Genomic DNA, 22,147 nt, shown 5'->3' with positions numbered 1-22,147 from the left:
GTGAAAATGTCCACTGATGGTAACCATCCAACCTAACAGAGCTTAAGAGGATCTACAGAGAAGAATGGCAGATAATCCCTAAATCCAGTTGTGCAAACCTTTTTCCATCATACCAAAGAAGACTGGAGGCTGTAATCGATACACTTTTATAAAAAGAGATTTAAAATACCCTAATGTATATTCTATCTGAATAGGGATACATTTTAGTATGGATGCTTCACAATTTTAGCTAGCACCTATTTTCAAGTGAAATCTTAACCCCTTAGGGACACAGCCTTATTTCACCTTAAGGACCAGGCCATTTTTGCAAATCTGACCAGTGTCACTTTAAGTGCTGATAACTTTAAAACGCTTTGACTTATCCAGGCCATTCTGAGATTGTTTTTTCGTCACATATTGTACTTCATGACACTGGTAAAATGAAGTCAAAAAACTTATTTTTTTCCATAAAAAAATACCTAACTTACCAAAAATTTAGAAAAATTAGCAAATTTCAAAGTTTCAGTTTCTCTACTTCTGTAATACATAGTAATACCTCCAAAAATTGTGATGACTTTACATTCCCCATATGTCTACTTCATGTTTGAATTATTTTGGGAATGATATTTTATTTTTTGGGGATGTTACAATACAAGGCTTAGAAGTTTAGAAGTAAATCTTGAAATTTTTCAGAAATTTACAAAACCCAATTTTTAGGGACCACTACAGGTCTGAAGTCACTTTGAGAGGCTTAGATAATAGAAACCACCCAAAAATGACCCCATTCTATAAACTACACCCCTCAAGGTATTCAAAACTGATTTTACAAACTTCGTTAACCCTTTAAGTGTTGCAAAAGAGTTATTGGCAAATGGGGATGAAATTTGAGAATTTCATTTTTTTGCCTAATTTTCCATTTTAACCCATTTTTTCCACTAACAAAGCAAGGGTTAACAGCCAAACAAGACTGTATCTTTATTGCCCTGACTCTGCTGTTTACAGAAACACCCCATATGTGGCCGTAAACTACTGTACGGCCACACAGCGGGGCGTAGAGTGAAAGGTGCGCCGTTCGGTTTTTGGAAGGCAGATTTTGCTGGACTGGTTTATTTACACCATGTCCCATTTGAAGCCCCCCTGATGCATCCCTAGAGTAGAAACTCCCTAAAAGTGACCCCATCTAAGAAACTACACCCCTCAAGGTATTCAAAACTGATTTTACATACGTCGTTAACCCTTTAGGTGTTGCACAAGAGTTATTGGCAAATGGGGATGAAATTTGAGAATTTCATTTTTTTGCCTAATTTTCAATTTTAACCCATTTTTTCCACTAACAAAGCAAGGGTTAACAGCCAAACAAGACTGTATCTTTATTGCCCTGACTCTGCCGTTTACAGAAACAACCCATATGTGGTTGTACACTACTGTACGGCCACACAGTGGGGCGTAGAGGGAAAGGTGCGCCGTTTGGTTTTTGGAGGGCTGATTTTTATGGACCGGTTTATTTACACCGTGTCCTGTTTCAACCCCCCTGATGTACCCCTGGAGTAGAAACTCCCTAAAAGTGACCCCATTTTGGAAGCTACGGGATAAGGCGGCATTTTTTTTGGGACTATTTTTAAGGTACATATGATTTTTGGTTGCTCTATATTAAATTTTTGTGAGGCAAGGTTACCAAAAATGTATTCCATTTGTTGAGGAACACCTAAAGGGTTAATACAGTTTGTATAATCAGTTTTGAATACCTTGAGGGGTGTAGTTTCTTAGATGGGGTCACTTTTAGGGAGTTTTTACTCTAGGGGGGCTTCAAAAGGGACATGGTGTCAATAAAAAAGGCCATCAAAATCAGCCTTCCAGAAACCATGTCGGTCCTTTCCTTTTGCGGCCTCCCTTTTACTGATACAGCAGTTTACGACCACAAATGTGGCATTTCTGTAAACTGCAGTATCAGGGTAATAAATATTAACTTTTGTTTGGTTGTTAACCCTTGTTTTGCTACCGGAAAAAAAACAGATTTTTTTTTTGACCGTGTTAATCTGGGGGGTTAGGTCATGGGATATTTCTATAGAGGAGATTCTTACGAACGCGGCGATACCTAATAAGTCTACTTTTTTTTACAATTATTTAGGTTTTTGACTATATTATCCTTTTTTATACAAAAAAAATTTTTTTGTATCTCTAGAGTCTAAGTGTCATTTTTTTTATTTTTTTTATCCAATTATCTTATGTGGGGGCTCATTTTTTGCGGGATGAGCGGACGGTTTTATTGGCCCTATTTTGGGGGCTATATGACTTTTTGACCGCTTGCTATTAAACTTTTTATTATGTAAGATGACAAAAAAAAATCTTTTTTTGCACCTTTTTTTTTTTTCTGCACCGTGTTAATCAGGGGGGTTAGGTCATGGGGTATTTTTATAGAGGAGATTATTACCGACGCGGCGATACCTAATATGTCTACTTTTAATAAATTATTTTAGTTTTTTTGGGTGTCTCAAGTCTGAGAACCATTTTTTTTTATCCGATGTCAGTGCTAAATTGGGATATAAATTTAGTACTCCATGGAAGTGTGATACTCCCTGAAGCAACCGTCAATGCAGAGGACCGGATGATCGGGGCACGTGTCACATTGAGTAGTGGTGTCCTTCCGTATCCCCCTCTTGGGACACACTCTGCACCTTTTTTGGGTTCGTCCCTTCTTTCCAGTATGGGGGACCACACCTGGAAAGTGTTGGCCAGGGACGATCCGGGCGCCTACAGTTCCCGAGGTACTCCGGCCTGCTCTTTCCCAGTCCGAAAAGATCAGGTCCTTGAGGACTGCCTCATAGAACTGAAGGAATGTCCCTGTGTTGCCAGCGCTCCGGGACAGCACAAAAGAGTTGTACATGGCAACCTGTACCAAGTAGACCGCAACTTTTTTGTACCATGCCTGGGTTTTGCGCATGGCGTTATATGGCTTGAGGACTTGATCAGAGAGATCAACTCCTCCCATATACCGATTGTAGTCGACGATACAATCGGGCTTGAGGACCGTTGCCGCGGTACCTCGCACAGGGACAGGGGTGATGCCGTTACCATGAATTGTGGACAGCATAAGGACATCCCTCTTGTCCTTATACCTGACCAGCTACAGGTTTCCAGTGGTAAGGGCACAGGTCTCACCCCTGGGGATAGATACCTGGAGGGGGAGGGCAGGGAGGTCGCGTTGATTTTTCCGCACAGTCCCACAAGCGGACGTGGATCTGGCGGCAAGGGACTGGAACAAGGGGATACTGGTATAAAGGTTATCCACGTAAAGGTGGTAACCCTTATCTAGCAGTGGGTACATAAAGTCCCACACAAGTTTCCCGGTAACACCCAGAGTGTGGGGACATTCTGGGGGTTGAATCCGGGAATCTCGCCCCTCGTATACACTAAATTTGTAAGTGTACCCTGAGGTACTCTCACAAATTTTGTATAGCTTCACGCCATACCTCGCCCGCTTGGAGGGCACATACTGGCGGAAAATGAGTCTCCCCTTGAACGCAATGAGAGACTCATCAACCGCGACCTCCCTTCCAGGTATATAGGCCTCCATGAATTTGGCCCCAAAATGATCGATGACCGGCCGTATCTTATACAGACGGTCATGGGCAGGATCACCTTGGGGGGGACATGCTGCATTATCTGAATAATGCAGACATTTCCGGATGGCCTCAAACCGGGAGCGTGTCATGGCTGTACTGTAAAGTGGGGTCTGGTATAGGACGTCCCCACTCCAGTACAGCCTGACACTGGGTTTCTTGACCAGGCCCATATGCAGCACGAGGCCCCAAAATGTCCTAATTTTGGCTGCACTGACCGGCGTCCTGCCACCGGGCCTGGCCAAAAAGGAGCCGGGGTGTTGAGCAACGAACTGTTGGGCGTACAGGTTCGTCTGCTCCACCATCAGATTTACCAGTGGGTCACTGAAAAAATGACAAAAAAAGTCATATTCAGTGTAGCCCACTGTGGAAATCCGGATTCCTGATTGGCCTACAAAATCAGGAATCACGGGCTCGTATCGCTCTGGGCTACACCAGACTAGTTCACCGGCAGGGTGCTCTGGTGGATTTAACTGGTGGGCCGGGAAACCAGTACGAGCCCCAGAGCTGCTCGTACTAGGCTGGGCCACAAGGTCCCTAACATGGCGGTCCCCTTGCTCCGCCTGGCGGCGTCTCCGCCGCCTTGGGGGCTCATCATCATCGCTAGATGATGAGGAGGATGCGGATGACAACAGGAATGTGGGGTCATCCTCGTCCTCACTGGGACTCTCGGAGTCGGAGGCAAGCTGGGCGTATGCCTCCTCGGCCAAGAACGTCAGGCGGGCCATAGGGGAGTGTGTGTCTGCATGTGTATGTGCGTGTGTGTAAATCTTGATTTGGTGTGCGTGTGTGTGGGGGCACGGGTGTTCGCGAATTCACCCTAAAACTAAAAGAAAAAAAAGGGCAAAAAATGTGAAAAAAAAAATTCAAAACCGCTGATCAACCGTCCGAAGTTGATCAGCGGTGGGGTGTGCGATTCGCTAACAGTGGCCGGACGCTAAGAGTGCCGGCCACAGTCAGCGTACACAAAAAAAATTAAAAATAAAATTAAAAATTTTAAAAAATCCTGCACCCCAAAAAAGCTGTGCTGTGGACCCCAGACACCCTAACTTAGGGTGATGCAATCAAAGTTTTCAAACTAACTTTCCCTTTATTTTCCCTGCCTAACCCAAACTTTCCCTATGCTTTCCCTATGTACCTGCGGTATAGATGGGGGGTGCTGGGGCACAGATCGGGTCCTGGGGGGCACAGATGGGGTGATGCTGGCACCGATGAACACGACGTGCAGGCAGCTCCTCTCTTTTCCGGCTCCGGAACACAAAAGGAGGAGGAGAGGAGCGCTTGCATCTTTTGAATCTCCCGCCGGCCCGCCCACCAACCAATCAGAGGCGATCCTGAGAGGTGATGTCACCATCACCTCTCAGGATCGCAGGATGGTGATTGGTGGGGTAAAATAACACCACCATCACCATCCTGTTCCGGGTTATCGGGTCTTCAGAGACCCGAATAACCCGGAAACGCAGAAAACCGCAGGTCTGAATTGACCTGCGGTTTTCTGCGATCGCCGACATGGGGGGGGGGTCACAGGACCCCCCGGCGCATTTAGCCTAGGTGCCTGCACAGGTACGTCATGTGTCCTTGAGAGGTTAAAGTCATTGTCCCATAACTAAATCCTAACCCCTATCCACATGATGAAGTGTGTGATCGATGAGGTTATGACCACCAGGGTCCCCATCAAACACTAGAACAGAGGCCCATTTCCCCCCCCCTTTGAATCGAGCAGCAAGCACTCATGCATTTCCGCCGCTCCATTCATCTCTGTGGGGCTGCCAGAGATAACTGTGTACAAGAGCAGAGCCATCTCTAGCAGTCCTATAGAGTTGAATGGAGCAGTGGACACACATGTGTGCCTGCCGCTCGATTCAAAGGGCGAGCATGGGCGTCTATTCTAGCAATCAGCATGGGCTCCAGCAGTTGGACGCTAGTTGATCAGACACTTATCTCCTCTTCTGTGAATAGGGCATACATTATCATAGAACAACCCCTTTTAGAACTGTTATCTTGTTTCTTACCGAAAAAATCTATTCAAATGAATAAAAGCCATGATGTAAGTGGATATTCATGTTAGTGGGAAGCATGCAAAACGAATTAAGGCTAGTTTCACACTTCGGCAGGACGGATCCGACATGCTGTTCACCATGTCGGATCCGTCCTGTGGCTATTTCGCCGTGCCCCCGGGCCGCCGCTCCGTCCCCATTGACTATAATGGGGACGGGGGCGGAGCTCCGGCGCAGCATGGCGGTGCACGGTGAAAGCTGCCGGACTAAAAAACCTGACATGCAGTAATTTTAGTCCGGCGTCCTTTCGCCGTGCACCGCCGTGCTGCGCCGGAGCTCCGCCCCCGTCCCCATTATAGTCAATGGGGACGGAGCGGCGGCCCGGGGGCACGGCGAAATAGCCGCAGGACGGATCCGACATGGTGAACAGCATGTCGGATCCGTCCTGCCGCAAGTGTGAAAGTACCCTTAAAATGTCACAAGTCTTTGAAGTGGAAACTTGTCACTGTTTATTGGCAGCTCATAGTTATCATACTGTACATTGGGGCTCATAGTAGCTTTAGCAGAGCAGAAACAGCTCCCATGTTGGTCACTGAGCTCAATATTACCAATTCTAGTTTTAATGGATCTACGGAGACTGCATTGCTGCACATGTGAATGTTTCCAATGATTCATTGAGTAGAGCACATTTCTATTAGGGCTGCAGCTAACGATTACCGGTATTTAAATAATAGATTAGTTGTCGATAATTTCATCGATTAATTGGGAAAAAACACAAAAATTACAAAAAAAAGGGGTTTATATGATTTTACTTGAAACATTATGTTCAAAGGCCATATTAAAACAAATTTAGGAGTTACATAATTATAAAAATTTTGCATTACAATGGTAAAAAAGACAACATGTCCACATGGTCAGGGCTGAGGCTAGCTCTCTTCTTACACACTATGTTGCCTGTAGCAGATCTGTGGATGACACACTTTTATGGGTGATGTGTGGATGACACACTTTTATGGGGGATCTGTGGATGGCACTGTTATGGAGGAGATCTGTGGATGGCACTGTTATGGAGGAGATCTGTGGATGGCACTATTATGGAGGAGATCTGTGGATGGCACTGCTATGGGGAGGGGGATCTGTGGATGTCAGTGGCACTGTTATAGGGAGGGTGATCTGTGGATGGCACTGTTATGGGGAGGGGAATCTGTAGATGTCAGTGGCACTGTTATGGGAGGGGGATCTGTGGATGACACTGCTATGGGGGGGGGATCTCTGGATGACACTATATAGCATCTTATGCTATATGTGTCATCCACAGATCTCCCCCATAACAGTGTCTCCCGAGTCCCAATACACCGGCCCCGCCGCTCACAGCAATATCTAAAGAGTATTCCTTTAGGCTCCATTCACACGTCCGCAGAATGTGTCCGCATCCTTTCCGCAATTTTGCGGAAAGGGTGCGGACCCATTCATTCTCTATGGGGACGGAATGGTTGCGGACAGCACACAGTGTGCTGTCTGCAGCCGCAATTGCGGAGCGCGCCCCCGATTTTGGGTACGCAGCTCCGCAAAAAGATAGAGCATGTCCTATTCTTGTCCGCAGCTTGCGGACAAGAATAGGCATTTCAATGGGGGTGACGGGCTGGTGTGTTGCGGACCCGCAATTTGCGGGTCCGCAACACATCACGGACGTGTGAATAGAGCCTAACCGTTACCCTGCAGTAACTTTTATTTGAGTTAAACTTTAAATCAGCGCTATGAATTGATCTTTAATATCTTACAAAATCAAATACAATGAAGCTCAAGTAACAGGCAGAGCGGGCGGCGGCGTAATGTCACTCACTCACGTTAAGTGCCTGCTCCGCCCACTTTATGAATGACGCAGGCGGAGCAGGCGCGTCACGTGAGTAAGTGACGTTACGCCACCACCCGCTCTGCCTGTTACTGGAGCTTCATTGTAAGGTAAAATTAAGATGCGCTGATTTAAAGTAAACAAATCGGCGATTATTCGATAACGGGATTAGTCGACAACGAATTCCATTATCGAATATTATTGATAAAGTCGATAAATCGTTGTAGCCCTAATTTCTATGATCTCTTCATTCAATATTTATTGGTCACAACTAGTTCAGCGTTTTGGGCGGATCCATCATGGATCTGCAAAAACGGATCCGTTACAATAATACAACCGCATGCATCCATCATGAACGGATCCATTTGTATTATCTGTAACATAGCCAAGACGAATCCGTCATGAACTCCATTGAAAGTCAATGGGAGACGTATCAGTTTTCTATTGTGCCAGATTGTGTCAGAGAAAACAGACGCGAATGTGAAAGTAGCCTAATATAAAGCTCTATCTAAAGGAAGTCACAGTCATAGTGATAGTGCCAAACTTTTGACATCCCCTATCCATAGGAAAGTTGATATGTATGTTATCTGTTGGGTTCCAACAACTGGGACCCTCACCTACCCAAAAACGGAGACCCATCTCCCCATATGAACAGAGTGGAGGGTCATGTTTGTTCATTTGCCTCGGCTTTCCGTTCATTCTCTACGAGACTGACAGATATAGTGATGAGCGGCATAAGCAACATTCGAATTTGCGATATTTCGCTAATTTTTAGCTGAATATTCGCCATAAATTCGCGAATTCAAGAATTCGTGATCTCCAGTCATTATTTTCTTGTTTGCGAAAATCGGCAATGTAATATATTCGCGATACAAAAAAAATCGCGATTAGAATATTTGCGATCAACTCTAAGGCCTCATGCACATGACCGTATGTTTTTGCGGTCCGCAAAAACGGGTTCCGTTTTGCCGTGATCCGTGACCGTTTTTTCGTCTGTGGGTCTTCCTTGATTTTTGGAGGATCCACGGACATGAAAAAAAAGTCGTTTTGGTGTCCGCCTGGCCGTGCGGAGCCAAACGGATCCGCCCTGAATTACAATGCAAGTCAATGGGGACGGATCCGTTTGACGTTGACACAATATGGTGCCATTTCAAACGGATCCGTCCCCATTGACTTTCAATGTAAAGTCTGGAGTCCCTTTTATACCATCGGATCGTAGTTTTCTCCAATCCGATGGTATATTTTAACTTGAAGCGTCCCCATCACCATGGGAACGCCTCTATGTTAGAATATACTGTCGGATATGAGTTAGATCGTGAAACCTCATTTCCGACAGTATATTCTAACACAGAGGCGTTCCCATGGTGATGGGGACGCTTCTAGTTAGAATATACTACAAACTGTGTACATGACTGCCCCCTGCTGCCTAGCAGCATCCGATCTCTTACAGGGGGCCGTGATCAGCACAATTAACCCCTCAGGTGCCGCACCTGAAGGGGTTAATTGTACTATCATATCCCCCTGTAAGAGATCAGGGCTGCCAGGCAGCAGGGGGCAGACCCCCCCCCTCCCCAGTTTGAATATCATTGGTGGCCAGTGCGGCCCCCCCCCCCCTTCCTCCCTCTATTGTAATAATTTGTTGGTGGCACAGTGTGCGCCCCCCCCCCTTCCTCCCTCTATTGTAATAAATCGTTGGTGGCACAGTGTACGCCCCCCATTGGCCCCCCCTCCCTCTATAGCATTAACAACATTGGTGGCCAGTGTGCGGCCTCCCATCTACCCCCCCCCGATCATCGGTGGCAGCGGGTTACTAGCAATAGTACAATAGTAAAAGATTCATACTTACCTGTGAGCTGCGATGTCTGTGTCCGGCCGGGAGCTCCTCCTACTGGTAAGTGACAGTTCATTTAGCAATGCACCGCACAGACCTGACACTTAACAGTAGGTGGAGCTCCCGGCCGGACACGAACATCGCAGCAGCCGGTAAGTATGAATCTTCTACTATTGTACTATTGCTAAGTAACCATGGCAACCAGGACTGTAGTAGCGTCTCCCATTGACTTTCATACCTGGTTCCTTAATCGCCCCAGCGATTAAACTGGGACTCCGATCGGAACTCCGCTGCCACCAATGATGGGGGGGGGGGAGATGGGAGGCCGCACACTGGCCACCAATGTTGTTAATGCTATAGAGGGAGGGGGGGCCGATGGGGGGCGCACACTGTGCCACCAACGAATTATTACAATAGAGGGAGGGAGGGGGGGGGCGCACACTGTGCCACCAACGAATTATTACAATAGAGGGAGGGGGGGGCCGCACTGGCCACCAACCTATTATTACAATAGAGGGGGGGGGGGCCGCACTGGCCACCAATGATATTCAAACTGGGGAGGGGGGGGAGGGTCTGCCCCCTGCTGCCTGGCAGCCCTGATCTCTTACAGGGGGCCGTGATCAGCACAATTAACCCCTTCAGGTGCCGCACCTGAAGGGGTTAATTGTGCTGATCACGGCCCCCTGTAAGAGATCGGGTGCTGCCAGGCAGCAGGGGGCAGTCTTGTACACAGTTTGTAGTGTATTCTAACTAGAAGCGTCCCCATCACCATGGGAACGCTTCTGTGTTAGAATATACTGTCGGTTCTGAGTTTTCACGAAAAAGCTTTTATGCAGACGGATCTTCGGATCCGTCTGTATAAAAACTAACCTACGGCCACGGATCACGGACACGGATGCCAATCTTGTGTGCATCCGTGTTCTTTCACGGACCCATTGACTTGAATGGGTCCGTGAACGTTGGCCGTGAAAAAAATAGGACCGGTCGTATTTTTTTCACGGCCAGGAAATACGGCTCACGGATGCGGCTGCCAAACGGTGCATTCTCCGATTTTTCCACGGACCCATTGAAAGTCAATGGGTCCGCGAAAAAAAATGGAAAACGGCACAACGGCCACGGATGCACACAACGGTCGTGTGCATGAGGCCTAAGGTGTAGGCAACTTTCCTATTGGTTGCTAGGGATGTTACTAAGTGCTTATATTCGCGATAAATTCGCAATAAATTTGCGATTAGAATATTCGCGATCAACACTATTCACGAATACGAATATACACTCACCTAAATAATTATTAGGAACACCATACTAATACGGTGTTGGACCCCCTTTTGCCTTCAGAACTGCCTTAATTCTACGTGGCATTGATTCAACAAGGTGCTGATAGCATTCTTTAGAAATGTTGGCCCATATTGATAGGATAGCATCTTGCAGTTGATGGAGATTTGAGGGATGCATATCCAGGGCATGAAGCTCCCGTTCCACCACATCCCAAAGATGCTCTATTGGGTTGAGATCTGGTGACTGGGGGGGCCATTTTAGTACAGTGAACTCATTGTCATGTTCAAGAAACCAATTTGAAATGATTCGAGCTTTGTGACATGGTGCATTATCCTGCTGGAAGTAGCCATCAGAGGATGGATACATGTTCTCATTCTGTTTACGCCAAATTCTGACTCTACCATTTGAATGTCTCAACAGAAATCGAGACTCATCAGACCAGGCAACATTTTTCCAGTCTTCAACAGTCCAATTTTGGTGAGCTCGTGCAAATTGTAGCCTCTTTTTCCTATTTGTAGTGGAGATGAGTGGTACCCGGTGGGGTCTTCTGCTGTTGTAGCCCATCCGCCTCAAGGTTGTGCGTGTTGTGGCTTCACAAATGCTTTGCTGCATTCCTCGGTTGTAACGAGTGGTTATTTCAGTCAACGTTGCTCTTCTATCAGTCGGCCCATTCTCCTCTGACCTCTAGCATCCACAAGGCATTTTTGCCCACAGGACTGCCGCATACTGGATGTTTTTCCCTTTTCACACCTTTCTTTGTAAACCCTAGAAATGGTTGTGCGTGAAAATCCCAGTAACTGAGCAGATTGTGAAATACTCAGACCGGCCCGTCTGGCACCAACAACCATGCCACGCTCAAAATTGCTTAAATCACCTTTCTTTCCCATTCTGACATTCAGTTTGGAGTTCAGGAGATTGTCTTGACCAGGAGCACACCCCTAAATGCATTGAAGCAACTGCCATGTGATTGGTTGACTAGATAATTGCATTAATGAGAAATAGAACAGGTGTTCCTAATAATTCTTTAGGTGAGTGTATAGCACTATATTCAAAATATTCTCGATTTCTCGAAGTGACGATATTTGCAATTAAATTTGCGATTCGAATATTCGCTCTCAATACTAATCGCCAAGTACAGCACTCTGCAATTTCCATCAGTCCCATACGGAATGCTTCTCTATTGAGTTAGGAGAACAGGACTGAATTCTCAGGGTGGGTCCAAGTGGTCAGACCCCCACTGATGAAATATTTATCACCTATTCTGTAGATAGGGGATAAGTTAAAATATTGGCACAATCCCAAAGAACAGTGCAAGAACTCAGCCTAACATCGTGACCCAGGATTTCAATAGCATCAATTATTGGGCCTCATTTATGAAAAGTGTCTAGAAGAAAACTGTTGTCCATAAAAGTCAATCAGGGCTCAGCTTTTGTTTCTTAAAACTGCTCTGGTAATATGAAAGCATTGCTGTGATTGCTTGCAAAAGGCAACAAAAACAGTTTTTCTTTTAGACTATTAGATAAATCTGCCTAAACAATCCCAGAAGTGCGTCTGACCAGCAAGATCATTCTCTGCATGAGCTGTATCATCTTCTTCAATATATATCCCCATTATACCCCCATGTACTAACTACAAAGAAAGGGATTAATTAAAAGGGTTCTCTGGTGCCACAATAAAAATTTTATCTGCCCAGAGAACTGCATACACTGCATATTGTTGTCCTATATATTAGTCTTCACTTCAGCACTTTCCTTCCCTGTCCTCGGCATCACTGCATCCTGGCAGGATGTTCGCATGGGTTACTTCCTTCCTGCTTTATCAGCTTTCTGCTGGGTTTCCTAACCAAACCTAAAATGCTATGCTAGGTTTCTCAGGCTTGCTATGCCTGCTGCACTGTTCCCTCTGCAGTAGTCATGCCCACTATACCTGCCCTCTTCATGTGAGTTAGGTCATGCAAGCCCTATGAAACATTGCAGAGTAAAACCCAGCAGTAAGCTGATGTAAACATCCTGCCAGGATGCAGTGATGCTGAGAACAGGGGAAGGAAAGCGCTAATTTAAAAACAGGTGTATGAAGTAAAAATATTTTTTGGGGGGTACTCTTGAGATAGAAATATTCAATATGGCACCCTTAGCCCCTTGATGACATGCGCCATAAACCTAGCAGGCCTATCACAGGTATATTCCAGGTGGCAGTGCTGCATTGGAATATACTGAATTTACCATATACTACTATATTAGATCACAGTGATATATAGGAGGAGCAAGGAAAACATTTTTAAAAATATAAAACATAAAAAAATATACAAATTACCCCTCATTAAAAAAATAAATATATGCACCTCTATGTTCCAGAGCTACTAAAATCTAAATGTAAATTACACCTTATGGAGAACGAAGTAACAGAAAAAAAATAATCAAAATGTCCGATTTGCCGTTTTTTTTATCACTTCACCTCTCCAAAAATGTATTAAGTAGTGGAAAAAGTCATACAGAAACCAAAATTTTATAAATAAAACCTGATTACCCTGAAAAAATGAGCCCTAACTCAGCTCCTTAGATAGACATAGATAAAAGTTATGGGGGGTCAGAATATGGCGATGCAAAAAAATAAATAAAAAATATTAATATTTTTTTCCCAAACTATATAAATGTGGTATCGCTGTAATCGAACTGACCCAGAGAATGAAGGGAATGCCATAAAAACTAAATCCATAAAATTATAGCACACTTGAATTTTTTTTCCACCCCATTTGGAATTTATTTCCAGCTTTCCACTTTATAACGTATCCAATTGCAATATAAAAAGTTGACATTAGAAAGTGCAACTTGTGAATTGAAAAATAAAAAAACTATGGCTCTGGGAAGCCACGAAGTAAGACAAAAAAAAAAAGGAAATTCGCCATGTTCTCAAATGGTTAAAATTAGCAAGGTGTATAGATCGCATACTAGACTATGGTAAATGTTTTTTTAGTTGCTTATACAGTGTCAACCTTTTCGACAGGCCTGTACAGAATTTGTCACCATTCTCATCAGTCCCTGTCCTCAATTAGTCCCGCAATCTAATTTCCCTGTCTGAGACATGCTCAAGGGCCAGGTTCGTAGGAAGTCCATTAACCTATCAGGATTGTAATCGACGGATATTTTATGGACCCTAGCTGTGAAAGGGAGAAGTTATTTTCTTTCAAAGCAATCGATGTGCTGTGCACATTTTACGTGGCTTTATAGAAGAATTACTAGATATTATGTATTATGTTGAAGCAGATTGGGGCTTTCTCCACATAAAACACATTTATATCACTGCTGCCTGTTTTCACAACACTTTGCAATTAAACAGCTATCTCGACTGCGTTCTTCAAAGTCGCTTTTCCCTGCAGCCATGAGATTTTATTAATAAACAGAATGAAAACGCCACATTTATAATTTATATTCATTATGGCAGTTTCCACTTAACAAATAAATGAAATGACAGGGTGACATTAAAGGAAAACGAAACCTACAAACAATATTTTGATATGTCATAAAACAGAACACGCTCATTTGCCTGTCATCTCCTTTATTTTGAGAAAATCTCTGTATACTCAAGCGGAACAGGAAAATTTCTTCGGCACACATGCCACGTAGAAGTCAGTGCTGCACCCGTAAGGTTACATGACAACTTTGCCCTTGACGTGTGTTGCATGACCAAGGATTACAGCCTACAACACAAGTAATCGCAACTAATATAAGTGAATGGGTTTAGTTGCGACTAGGGATGAGCGACCCGTGGATGTTCAGGTTCGCCGGGTTCGGCCAAACTTCGGATCAAAGTTCAGGTTCGGGACCCGAATTTGACTCGAACTCGAACCCCATTGAAGTCAATGGGGAACCGAACTTTGGTGCACTAAAATGGACGTAAAATGGTCATAGTAAGGCCTCTTGCACACGACCATGGTTTGGTTCCGCATCCAAGCCGCATTTTTTGTGGCTCGGGTGCGGACCCATCCACTTCAATGGGGCCGCAAAAGATGCGGACAGCACTCCTTGTGCTGTCCGCATCCGTTGCTCCGTGCCCCCACAAAAATTATAGATTATGGCATTTGTATAATGGTCCGTCTGTTCCGTTCCGCAAATTGCGGAAGGCACATGGGCGGCATTCATGTTTTGCGGATCCGCAATTCGGTGGACTGAAAAACACAGCACGTTCGTGTGCAAGAGGCCTAAGGGCTAGAGGACTGCAAGAGGAAGCAAAATGGGGGTAAGAGCAGGATAATTGTCCTGCAAACAAATGTGGATAGGGAAATGACTTAAACTAACATAGAATAGAAAAAAAATTAAAAATAATAATCTTGAACTAGGAGGCGGAGGTCAAAGTGGAGTAGGAGGTTGAGGAGGCGTTTTTTATATAAATTTGGGAAGGCCCCAAAACATTGGGAAATGGAAAAGAGAACGCAAAGAGAAAGTGCGCTGGAGTATAACAATGGCTGGTTAAGGCCAGTATACTTGTCTATTCAGCACAAGGCACGGACAAGTCTTGTAGGATCCATGCCTGGTTCATTTTAATGAACGTGAGCTTGTCCACTTTGGCTGTGGACAGGCGGTTGCGCTTGTCTGTGATCACCTCCTCCTCTGCCTTCGCCCTGTGCTTCCACTGAGCCCCCACTGTAAGGTGGGAATGCCATCAGCAACCTGTGGCGGATCCATAAACCTGGTCTCGGGAGGGGCACAGTCTGTCAGACTGTCACTGGCACCGCCGCAGTCGTCCGCAACCCGTGAGGTGAGGTCCCGTCCCCGGACTTCCAGTTCCCGGAACTTGGTGGGCAGGCCTAATTATAAAGGCGCCGGCTTGATTCTGGCTGGCTGGCAGTAAGATGCACAAGGGGTGGGGGGGTGGAAGGTACAGGACGGGCCAACAATGTCGCCGGCGCCGGATCTCACTGCACTTCCTATTATCCCTGGGCGCCGCTATGTTCGCCTGCTGTGGCCCCATTACCTTCTCCTGCACTGTATGGTAATTGCTACTATCGGAACACCAGGGAGGAGTCTGCCCTGTTTCTCCTTGGGTGTTCCTTCTTCCTGGCTGTAGCACTGTCCAATCGCAGCACAGAGCTCACAGCCTGGGAGTTTTTTTCTACCAGTGTGCGCTTGTACTCACCATCTTCCAATCATGCTCCAGTGACGGAATTAAGGACAGCTTGTTTTCCTTGTAGCGGGGATCCAGCAGGGTGGCCACCCAGTAATCAGCACTGGTTAGAATGCGGGCAACTCAGCGGTCGTTGTGCAGGCACTGCAGCATGTAGTCGCTCATGTGTGCCAGGCTGCCCAGAGGCAACGACAAGCTGTCCTCTGTGGGAGGTGTATCGTCTGTGTCCTCTGTATCTCCCCAGCCACGCTCCAGTGATGCCCATGAGCTGCTTTGGGTGCCACCCTGCTGGGAACACGGTTTCTCCTCCTCATCATCCTCCTCATCCTCCAGAACTGTGTCCTGGCTGGACAGTTGTGTACCTGGCCTCTGTTGGTGCAGGAACCCATGCTCCGAGCCACTTGTGAATGACTGGCCTAATAACCGTGGAAATGATCCCTCTTCCACCTCCTCCTGTGCCACATCCTCTTCCATCATCGCCAAAAGTATTTTTTCAAGGAAACATAGAAGTGGGATAGTAACGCTGAGGATGGCGTCATCGGCACTGGCCATGTTGGTGGAGTACTCGAAACAGCGCAACACAGCATACACGTCCTTCATGGAGGCCCACTCGTTAGTGGTGAAGTGGTGCTGTTCCACAGAGCGACTCACCGGTGCGTGCTGCAGCTGAAACTTCACTATCGCCTGCTGCTGCTCGTACAGTCTCTCCAGCATGTGCAAGGTGGAGTTACACCTTGTGGGTACGTTGCATATGAGGCGGTGAGAGGGAAGGCCGAAGTTAAGCTGCAGCGCAGACAGGCGAGCAGCAGCAGGGTAAGAACGCCGAAAGCGCGCACAGACGGCCCGCACTTTCTTCAGCAACTGACATATCGGGGTAATTTTTCAGGAACCTCTGCACTCCCAAATTCAGCACATGCGCCAGGCAAGGGATGTGCATCAAACCGGCTAGGCCCAGAACTGCTACGAGATTTCGCCCGTTATCGCACACCACCAGGACGGCTTGTGGCTCAGTGGCACCAACTAGCGTTGATCGAGCATGCTTGGCCGAACACCTGTTTGGCTCGAGCATCTTAATGCTCGACACAGGGCGGTACTCGGCTACGCAGCCAATAAACGTGCAGGTAAGTACTTTGGCTGGCAGGAACGCGTTATCGGGTGCTTTATAGCACCCGATGATGCATGTTTGGCCCATTCGTAGTCAGGTATAGGGATAGCTGAGCATAGGAAGGGACAGAGTGTAGGGAGTGTACAGTAATTGAATAGTCCTTGTAAGGACTATTGTGTGTGACAGCAGCATAATATGTTTGTAGGACAACCTGCACTATATTGCTCAGTGTCAGCTAGAGCTGTGCATAGGAAGGGACAGACAGTGTAGGGAGTGTAATAGGAAGATTTTTATACAAAAAACGTTTCAGAGACCCAAAAGTCCTTTTAAGGACTATTGTGTGTGACAGCAGCAATATATATTTTTTGCGCATCCTGCGCTAAATACCGTGTAATAGGCCGCTGCGACAGTTAAATTATCCACGCCACATCTCTTGTTTAAAGTGTGCGCATCCCTAAAATATCAGTGACATCCAGCGTACTTTTTCCGTAGACACTGCGAACAGTGACATTACCTGTGGTACCTGTCCTGTATAACATTTCCTCATCACAAATACCTTTGTAAAAGATTTTACGCGTACACTTACATATCCTACGCTATTGTACGTGTGACATACTTTCGAGCATATACAGTATCACATTTAAAATGAAGAAGGCGAGCAATAAGGAATGGGGAAGTGGCCGTGATGCTGATGGTGCATGCAAAGGCCGTGGCCCTGGGCGCAGAGAAACTGTGCCTGCAGCCAGAGCACAAGAAAAACAATCATCCACGATACCTAGCTTTATGTCCCAGTTTGCAGGGCGGCGCAGAACAACGCTCGCGAAGTCGGCCCAGTGCGAGCAGGTGGTCAGTTGGATTGCAGCAGATAATGCTTCCAGTCGGTTAAGCACCCCCCTGTCTTCCACCAAGTCCAGTCTCAGTAGCCAGGATTCTGGTCAACACAATCCTCACCCTGATCCTCCTTCCTCCCACCATGTACAGTCTGGCCAAACAAGTGATCCCACACTCGGATATTCCGAGGACCTCTTTTAATCACGATTACTTGATTTGGCCCTCTCGCCAAGCACACGAGAAGAGGGACATGAGATCTTGTGCCCTGATTCCCAACCTCTTGAGCATCCACAGTCACAAGAACATAACGGTGGGGAATGGCAATTAGTGTTTAATGAGGTGGCTGATGATGAGACACAGTTGCCAATGAGTCAACCGCAATTACTGTCTCAAGAGGTTGATAAAGAGGATGAGACACAGTTGTCAATCACTGAGGTTGTGGTTAGGTCAACAAATCAGGAGGATGATCAGATTGAGGAAGTGGAAGAGGAGGTGCTGGACGACGAGGTCATTGACCCAACCTGGGAAAGTAGAAAGCCGAGTGAGGACAGCAGAACAGAGGGGGTTGGATCTGCAGCACCGCAACAGGCTGGAAGAGGCAGTGGGGTGCCAAACAGGCACGCAACTGTTCCACGGAGTACCCCCTTGCGGAAATCTCCCTTACCAAATAGTAGATGTTCCACAGTATGTTGCTTTCTTGAGGAAAGTGCGGCCGACAAAAGAATAGTAGTTTGCAACCTGTGCCATACGAAAATGAGCCGGGGCGTGAACACTATCAACCTCACCACCACCAACATGATCCGCCACATGGCATCCAAGCATCGTAATAAGTGGGACGAACACCTGGGTCCACAATCAGTGTCTGCGGGTCACACCACTGCCTCCTCTTCCCCTATGTTACGTGCTGGCCAATCCCCTGTCAAATGCGCAGGCCCGGATGCCTCCCGCCCTGCACCTGGACCTTCGCAAGCACCATCAGCGACAACATCCACTTCTGTGTCCCAGCGCAGCATCCAAATGTCCTTACCCCAGGCCTTTGAACGCAAGCAAAAATACCCAGCCACCCACCCACAGACTATAGCACTAAATGTACAGCTTTCCAAATTACTGGCTCTGGAAATGTTGCCATTTAGGCTTGTGGACACTGAGGCCTTCCGCAGCCTGATCTCGGCGGCCGTCCCGCATTACGCAGTCCCCAGCCGTCACTATTTTTCAAGTTGTGCCGTGCCCGCCTTACACCAACATGTGTCCCGTAACATCACACATGCCCTGACCAAAGCAGTTACAGGGAAGGTCCACTTAACCACGGACACATGGACAAGTTCATTCGGCCAGGGACGCTACATTTCCCTGACGGCACACTGGGTGAATGTTGTGGAGGCTGGGAGAGAGTCGTAGCCTGGGATGGCACAGGTGCTACCAAAGCCAAGGATTGCGGGCCTTACGTTGATCAGGGTTTCCGCCAGCACCTACGTTAGTGGCTCCAAATCCCACTTCACCTCCTCCGCCTCCTCCTCCACTTCCACCTCCGAATTATCCGTGTGCAGCACCAGTCAGTCGGCAGCTGGAAGCAGTGTAGCACTGCAGTTGGAAAGCGGCAACAGGCCGAGCTGAAGCTGATATTCTTAGGGGACAAACAGCACACCGCCGCAGAGCTGTGCCACGGGATAAGAGACCAGACTGAGCTGTTACTCTAGCCACTCAACCTACAACCAGGCATGGTTGTGTCTGATAATGGCCGTAACTTGGTGGCGGCTTTGGAGCTCGGCAAGCTCAGACACATCCATAGCCTAGCCCACGTGTTCAACCTTGTGGTTCAGCGGTTTCTCAAAGCCTACCCCAATTTGCCTGAGCTACTAGTGAAGGTGCACCGCATGTGTGCACATTTCCGCAAGTCATCGACAGCTTCAGCCAGTCTGTCAACGCTGCAGCAGCGCTTGAAATTGCCAGCTCACCGGCTGTTGTGCGATGTGAGCACGCGCTGCAACTCCACATTCCACATGTTGGCCAGGCTTTGTGAGCAGCAGAGGGCAATAGTGGAATACCAGCTGCAACATGGTCGTCGCCTATCCAGTCAGCTTCCGCTATTTACAAGCGAGGAGTGGGCATGGATGTCTGACCTCTGTGAGGTTTTAAGAACCTTTGAGAAATCAACACAGATGGTGACCAGCGATAATGCTATTATCAGCGTAACCATCCCACTTCTGTGTCTACTCAAACGCTCACAATTAAGGATGATGCTTTGCATGTGGAATAGTTGGAAATGGGGGAAGACATTACACAGGGTGAGAGCCAGACCACCCTCAGTTCGTCTTCTCAGCACAAATTGGACGAAGAAGAGGAGGAGGAGGAGGAGGAGTAGGAGACTGTTGCCTCCGCTACAGAGGGTAGTACCCCTGGAAGTTTAATTCCATCTGTTCAGCGTGGGTGGGCAGAAGAGGAGGAAGAGGATGAGGAGATTGAGAGTGATCCTCCTGATGACGACAGCGAAGTCTTGCCTGTTGGTACTCTGGCACACATGGCTGACTTCATATTAGGCTGCCTTTCCCGCGACCCACGCGTTATGCACATTTTAGACAACACGAATTACTGGTTGTTCATCCTTCTCGACCCCCGCTACAAAGAGAACTTCTCATCTCTCATTCCTCTGGTGGACTTCAGTGGTGGTGAATTTTTATCTGACAACGCTGGCGGCAGAGTCCGTAGTTCCTTGGCCAACCGAGGAGGGGAGACAAGGGAAACACACAGCAATTCCAACAGAGGCAGGGCAACACTCTTCAAAGCCTGAGACAGTTTCACGACACCCCGCCAGCACCCTCACCCTGATGCGCGGCCTAGTGTCACAAGGAGGGAAACATTTTGGAAGATGGTGAAGGAGTATATAGCAGACCGTGTCAGCGTCCTCAATGATCCTTCAGTGCCTTACAACTACTGGGTGTCCAAGCTGGACACGTGGCACAAACTGACGCTCTCTGCCTTGGAGGTGCTGGCCTGCCCTGCTGCCAGCGTTTTGTCTGAGCGGGTATTTAGTGCTGCTGGTGGTATTATAACAGATAAGTGTATCTGCCTGTGAACTGAAAATGCTGACAGGTTGACTCTTATAAAAATGAACAAGCCCTGGATTGACCATGACTTCTCGACTCCACCAGAGTAAAGCTAATGAACATAAAGTCACTTTAAATGTGTTGTTTATAATGTACTGAATACACTGTATTCCCATGCACCCCTTCCACCACAAACAAAGTTTTATGGTTGGATCTTCCTTTTCTCATTCTCCTTCTCCTCATCCATTATATCAACACATGCTTATTCGTCGCATATAATTTTTTTCAGGGTTAGCTCACCTGCAGGCACGCACCTAAAATCTTTTACAGGGTCAGCTCACCTGCAGGCCCTCACCTAATTATACCTAATAGGTAATTTGCACACATGCTGCATTGCTTAGATGTTGTAGCCATAGCTGTTTCTCAGGCTCCCTCTCCGGAATCGAATCATGATTCCCCCGTTACCCATGGTCTACATGGTTTGGGCTGAAAATAACATCGAAAGTTGATAGGCAGACATCCGAATGGATCGTTGCCGTCACGGGGACGTGCGATCGGCCCCAAGTTATCTAGAGTCACCAAAGCGGCAGCAGGCCTGCGCCCATAATGTTTTAGATGGTCAGATCAGCAGGCCCTTCCTCAAAATGTTTTTGAGAGTTAACAGCAGGCCATCAATCATAATTTTTCAAGGCTGTGTATGATGCCCTCCTTTATGTGCAACAAAGGGTGTATTGGAGTGCCGGTTCCTTGTAATTTTTGGCAGCCCTTTTACTTAGTGCATAGGCTTTATGAGTGTATTAGTCCCACTACCTGAACAATTGTACCACAATGTGAATGAGGCCCTCCTTTATGTGATATACAGGTTGTATCGGAGTGCCTCTTCCTAGTAATTTTTGGCAGCACTTGCACTTTTTATATAAGTAAATATACAGGAAATAATGTTTCCTAACAATTTTTCCTCTAAAATCAATTTTATCTTTGGTTTGGTGCATATTATTGTCAGTCTGTAAAAGTACTACTCGGAACAACATCGTTCCCAGCATCCAGACATCCTCCCCATGCTGTTCCTGAACCATTTAGATGGTGTTTCCATCATTTTCTGACCTTTTCCTATGAACCAGGCACCCTCCCCTCTTCAGAGCAGGGGGTCCCTGGTTTAATGCTCGGGTTCTCCCATTGACTTCCATTATACTGGAAGCATCCCGATGTGTTCGGCCAGAGAACCTGAGCACTTTGGTGCTCAATCAATACTAGCACCAACCACTCATCGGTCTGTTGTTCCATGCCTGTCCACAGCTCCTGCATGGTGTGGGGTTTTTCCCCCAAACAGATGAGTTTCAAAAGAGCCTGCTGTAATTCCCCCCTGGCTGTGCTGAAGTTGGTGGTGCAGGTGTTACGCTGACCGGATGAGGAGGCGGTAGAGGAGGAAGCGGAGTAGGAGGAGGAGGCAACGAGAAACGTCCTGCAATCCTCGGTGGCGGAAGGACAT

At 46.9% G+C, this 22,147-nt stretch overlaps 1 protein-coding gene across 1 annotated transcript in view; it reads right to left on the bottom strand.

Annotated features, from left to right (window-relative positions):
• Positions 1-22,147, bottom strand: part of CD40 (CD40 molecule) — a 48,229-nt gene that overhangs the window by 5,173 nt on the left and 20,909 nt on the right. The gene's annotated exons all lie outside the window — the stretch shown is intronic.

This window comes from Bufo bufo, chromosome 6 (genome assembly GCF_905171765.1).
Source record: "Bufo bufo chromosome 6, aBufBuf1.1, whole genome shotgun sequence".
Taxonomy (NCBI): domain Eukaryota; kingdom Metazoa; phylum Chordata; class Amphibia; order Anura; family Bufonidae; genus Bufo; species Bufo bufo.
The sequence above is the reverse complement of the archived record's forward strand: the minus strand, read 5'-3'. Positions and strand labels throughout refer to the sequence as shown.